The following is a 5,819-nucleotide window of genomic DNA, read 5'->3' on the forward strand; positions in this document are numbered from 1 at the left end:
TTTGAGAGGTTTTTGCTAGACAGACAGAGAGAGACATAGAGACAGAAAGTGAGAAATCACCCCCCAGAGGGGATGGTCACGCCACAATCCCTTCTCCTCCATTCTCCTCGTGGGATCTTGGGCACGCATGCACACGCGCCTGGCATGAGTTTTAAGCCACCGGGTCTGGGATGCGAACCGCGGTCGACTATGTGGGAATCCAGCGACATAGCCATTACGCTAACTGCTGGTTTCCAAAGAGCTACGTAGTTCTTTTATAGTAGTATATCAGGGAGTCAGAGGGGGGGTTGCTTCCCAGCAAGGCTACTGCAGTCTCCAGAGCATATAGCAAGCGGCCTTGCCAACATGCTGAGTTGACCCAAGCTTTGCTCATAGGTTGGGGTGGGGGGCAGGGGGAACATACAGCAGCAGCCTTGCCAACATGCTGAGCAGACCAAGGCTGTGCTTAAAGGTTGGGGGCTCAAACAGATCCTGGGGCCCCGCCGGGTCAGACTCCTCCATATGACCAAAACATTTACATATGTGATTCAGACAAGAGAAAGCACTTCAGGCACTCTGTAAAGATGTTCTATGGCAACAGTGATGGCATTGGTGTGTTCCTCAGCAAGCAGATAAAAGTCATTTCCAAGTCTTCCAAAAAGAAGCAGTCATGGAAGAATGCTAACTTGTGCATCGCCTCAAGAACAAAGGCGGCTTTGTTTAATTGACTTTGATCTTAGCACTAGATACTTGCATGTAGAAGGAGGTAATTTCCATGCTTGTTCTCAGCAGTGGGGAGCACTTTATATTCATTTCATGAATGACAATGAATCAAAAGAATTCACAGTCCATGATGGCTACATCCATTATAGACAAGTAGTAAAATTCGTATGCTTAGTTACTGGCATGGCACTCCCCAGACTGATAATTAGGAAAGTTGATAAACAGACTGCATAACTGGATGTGGACAATTCCGTGTTACAACTCCTTAAGTGTGCATTTTACCTTAAGGATATAGAAAAAATACACTTGTGCCTTTCTCAAGAAAGAAGAATCCAGTTTCAGGCCACTCCATGCCCAAAAGAACCTTACTCAGCTTTGTAGTTCAAAACAATTTTTTTCAAGTCTATGGCTTTATTAAAGAGAACTTTTGCTTTTGTAACGTTTATATCTTATTTTGGCCTTTTGTTTATTTTAATAAGATAATCGAAGTATGAGAAAACAGCCTGTCCCTGTTTTTCACTTTTATCTTGTTTTGAAAAGTCAAGAATGCATGTACTTTAATAGGCATTTTTTTCCCACCTAATATATGCCATTCTCATAACACAGACTAAAGAGTGAAGTGCCTATTGTAGCTGTAATTCTTTCATTAGCTGCTTAAAAAATCTTTTTCATGGATTTCTGGGTCATTTTTAATGTGCTGATTATAGAAGCATTATCCTCCTGCTATAGTAGAATATTTCCCTCCCACAATGATGGCATTATTCAGGATACTGGTCACTTATACCCTCATAAAGATTCTCTTATGATGGTGAATGGATCCATTTATAGTGTGTTTGAGAAGTGTAACTAAAACTAGTGATTCTGAGCAATTTCTGAAAAGGTGCATAAAAGTCAAACCTGTGATGCAGTACATTTGTAATGGCTCCATTGAGTTTATCACAAAGATTGGGAAGGCAAACTTAAAGACTTTAAATTAGAATGCTGTTTACATTCTGAATGGTTTCAGAGTTGAACACTAGTGTGATATCTAACCTGCTGCTGACTTTTCTTAAACTGTAATGATCAGCGGCATCCTCATATATGAACTAATCAGTGAAACATTTATCACTGTTAACTGCACAGACTTACTTGCAATCATAACTGGTTAGTGTATTTTTTTTAAGAGAGATTTTTTTTCTATAGGGAATGTGCACTTGTTAGAGACAGAAAGCAAGAAATTACCTCCCTATGAGGGTATGGCTACATCAAAATCCCTTCTCCTCTTGGGATTTTGGGCATGCACACACATGCACTCAGCATGAGATTTAAGCTGCTAGGTCCAGGACTTAAACCATAGTCAACTATGTGGGAATCTTGAGACAACAATTACACCATCTGCTGGTCCATTTTTGTTTTTCATGAAACTGGTACTGTCTGCATCCTCACAGAAAATTTCTAATGCCATTCTGGGGACTAACTTGAACTAGTCCTGTTAACCAAATAATCCATAAGGGGGAAGGGCTCCTTTTGAAACAAAATGTTATTCATTTGTTAACCAAGATGCTTGTTTGATTTTTTTTCTTCAGTCTGAAAACAGCCACTCTGTTTATTTCCTGACCAGATTACAAAAATAATCATGATGGATACCTTAGTTCATCCTTCTAATATGTCTGTTGATCTGGTCTTTCCTATTGCCAGCATTGCCACCTTCCAAAATTGGTGGTCTTTTTCTTCATTCCACCTCATGGAGAAGATAATTTGAAGGGCCACAAAAAGTTATTTGTTTCTTTGAAGCATTTTCCAACAGTATAGATTTCATGAATCAAATCCTCCATGTAGATGAAGCCAAATTTACCAAGAGATCAAGCAATCAAAGAGTTATCTGTCAAAGCAATTTGCTTCTTATTGATTTTGCAATAACCATGCTTGTAGGTCAGTTGATTTACTGACTTTAGGTTCAGGTACCCCCATGGAATATATGGTTCTACAATTCTCAGCATATTAATTGAAGACTTGTTGAGCTTAACAAAGGTACCATTGAAGATCTGGCAAAGACCAAGAAGCTGCAACACCTTTTGAACTTTTGGGCTTCCTCCATTGATACCTCTGATCCTGATAACAAATGCCAATTTGGATTCTGCAGGTACATAGAAGTTGCCAGTTTTTCTTGCCATCGTGGCCATGCAAATCTCAACTCTGTACATCTGTCTATATTCCTTATGATAGTGCTTAACTTTTTCATAGGTAAGCTTCCTCCTTGACTTTTGAAGCATCTTTTGAGCAAATCAGGTGCTTGATCTCCAGCTCCCCAAAATTTCTTTGCTTTTTCTTAAGGGTTTCTGGCACAGCAAGAACCTTTTTCTTGGTTTCTGCCATAGCGGGAACCTTCTTTTTCTTCTCTTAAATGTCCTCCATGGTTCCAGCCCAAAAAGAGATGATACTTGTTTGATTTTAAAAGCAGTTGTGTTTTTGATGTGTATTGAACAAACATGTAATTTTCTGTGTCAGACTTTTGACTTCATTTGTAACTACTGTAATGTGGAACTGATTGTTAGAAACAATTATATATTAGAATTTCTATTTAACTCTTTCAAAACTGAAGTGTATATTTTTTCATTAAAAAAATTAACTTTGTTTATTTATTTTTAAAAACTTGACCAGAGAGGGGAACCAGCAGTTAGCGTAATGGCTATGTTGCTGGACTCCCATGTAGTCAACTGCAGTTCGCGTCCCGGACCCAGTGGCTTAAAACTCACGCCGGGTGCGTGTGCGTGCATGCCCAAGATCCTGAGAGGAGAATGGAGGAGAAGGGATTGCGGCGTGACCATCCCCCCTGGGGGGTGATTTCTCGCTTTCTGTCTCTATGTCTCTCTCTGTCTGTCTGGCGAGCGCACGCGCCCTATAGTGAAAAACCTCTCAAAAAAAAAAAAAAAACTTGACCAGAGAAGAACAAATTGAGAGAGAGAGAGAAGAGAGAGAGAGAGGGGGGAGAGAAAGAGAGAGAGAGAGAGAGAGAGAAAGTGAGAAAGCAAGCCACTAAGTCCAGCCAAACTATGGTTGTCCATGTGGGAGTCCAGCACCTTTAACCATCAAGCTACCTGCCAGCCCCTATAACCTTTCATTAACTTTTCTCTGTGCCATTATAAATGTTTGCTATTATCTTGTACCATGTTAGTTCAAATGTAGGTTTCTATGCTACCTTTAAGCTTATTTATTGTACTTCATGGTATATTTTACAAACTATGTGCCTGTAAAGTTTATTAGCAATAAGATTGAAAATGGTGAAAGTTTATATCATAATTTTGTATATAAAAAAAAGAATCTGCTCAGTTCCATATCTTATCCAAGAAAAACCTGTAATACAGGCAGTTTCAAGGAATAAAAAGGAAATGTAAGCCATTATAAAAGTCTTCTGCTGGATGTACCTGATGCATGTATTGTTGTCTTTGATTTCAGAATACTTCATAAAGACATTGAAAACAAAATGGTCTGTTGCTTATTACCAAAGTTTTACTTACTGCAAAAACTATGTTCTAAAATAAGGAGTTGCTATGGTTTTATGTGCTCCAAACTCATGTCAAGTAAACTACCACTTTTTTCTTTTTAAATTATTTTTAAATATAATTGAACTCCTTTTTTTAAATTAATTAATTAATTTTAATTTAACCAAAGAAGGATGGAGGGAGGGAGAGAGAGAAAAACAAAAAAAAACAGAGAGAGAGAGAGGAAGTGAGAAAGCAAGTTTCCAGCTCCAGGACTTGAACTGCAGTTGGCAATGTGGGAGTCCACGACTCTTAGCCACCATGCCACCAGCTGGTCCCAAAAAGAATCTGCTCAGTTCCATATCTTATCCAAGAAAAACCTGTAATACAGGCAGTTTCAAGGAATAAAAAGGAAATGTAAGCCATTATAAAAGTCTTCTGCTGGATGTACCTGATGCATGTATTGTTGTCTTTGATTTCAGAATACTTCATAAAGACATTGAAAACAAAATGGTCTGTTGCTTATTACCAAAGTTTTACTTACTGCAAAAACTATGTTCTAAAATAAGGAGTTGCTATGGTTTTATGTGCTCCAAACTCATGTCAAGTAAACTACCACTTTTTTCTTTTTAAATTATTTTTAAATATAATTGAACTCCTTTTTTTAAATTAATTAATTAATTTTAATTTAACCAAAGAAGGATGGAGGGAGGGAGAGAGAGAAAAACAAAAAAAAACAGAGAGAGAGAGAGGAAGTGAGAAAGCAAGTTTCCAGCTCCAGGACTTGAACTGCAGTTGGCAATGTGGGAGTCCACGACTCTTAGCCACCATGCCACCAGCTGGTCCCTTTTTGTGGGGAGCCACATGCACCAAAATGGCTGACTTGACCTTCATACAAGGACCTTCAAGTATCCTTGTTCTGGGAGTAGACAATTCACCCTGAGACGTCCTCATTCAGGCAGGTCCTCAGTCAGGTCCATGACAATTCCCGCCCCCTTTTCCTACCCTGTGTATATAAGAATGTTCTCTGACCCTCAATAAATGAGCAACTGCATGCCATCTTGAGCTGTGACACTGTGTTGCTCCCGTGTTGTGACACTGTGCCAGTTCCAGACCTCTGCTCTCTCACTCAGGCACCCTGCCCAATTGTCCCGCGGGCCTGGACATTCTGGCACCCGGACAGGGATCTGAGTTCGAGAAGCAGTGACAGGTTCCCGAAGATTCTGGAGAGGAATAAGAAGCTCCAAAGAGGAGAAAGTCAGAAGTCCACGGCATAACTTCAGGGGATGCAGAAGAAGACGTCCCAGTGAGTACTCACTCACAATAGATATCAGGGTTATAGCATAGACTATAATGGGGCAAGAGGTCAGCCAGCACGAATTGTTTGTTCAGGGGTTAAAGGAAGCCCTTAAGACTAGAGGAGTGAAAATTAAACAACTGCTCACCTTTTTTGATTTCCTGAAGGCTTGTCCATGGTTTCCTCAAGAAGGAACCATTGACAAAAAAAAGTGGAAAAGGGTAGGTGACGCTCTTAAAGATTACTACTCCACCTTTGGCCCAGAAAAGGTTCCCGTAACCGCATTTTCCTATTGGAATCTAGTAAATGAAATCCTTAGTACCCACCCTAAGGACCCCAAAATTTCTGCCATTGTTACC

General features: G+C 39.8%; 1 pseudogene; it reads left to right on the forward strand.

The window, feature by feature from the left end:
• LOC102496125 (recombining binding protein suppressor of hairless pseudogene) overlaps window positions 1–1,083 on the forward strand; it is a 2,837-nt pseudogene extending 1,754 nt beyond the window's left edge.
• The last annotated feature ends 4,736 nt before the right edge of the window (window positions 1,084–5,819 follow it).

Source organism: Tupaia chinensis, unplaced genomic scaffold, assembly GCF_000334495.1.
Source record: "Tupaia chinensis unplaced genomic scaffold, TupChi_1.0 Scaffold000365_1, whole genome shotgun sequence".
Classification (NCBI taxonomy): Eukaryota; Metazoa; Chordata; class Mammalia; order Scandentia; family Tupaiidae; genus Tupaia; species Tupaia belangeri.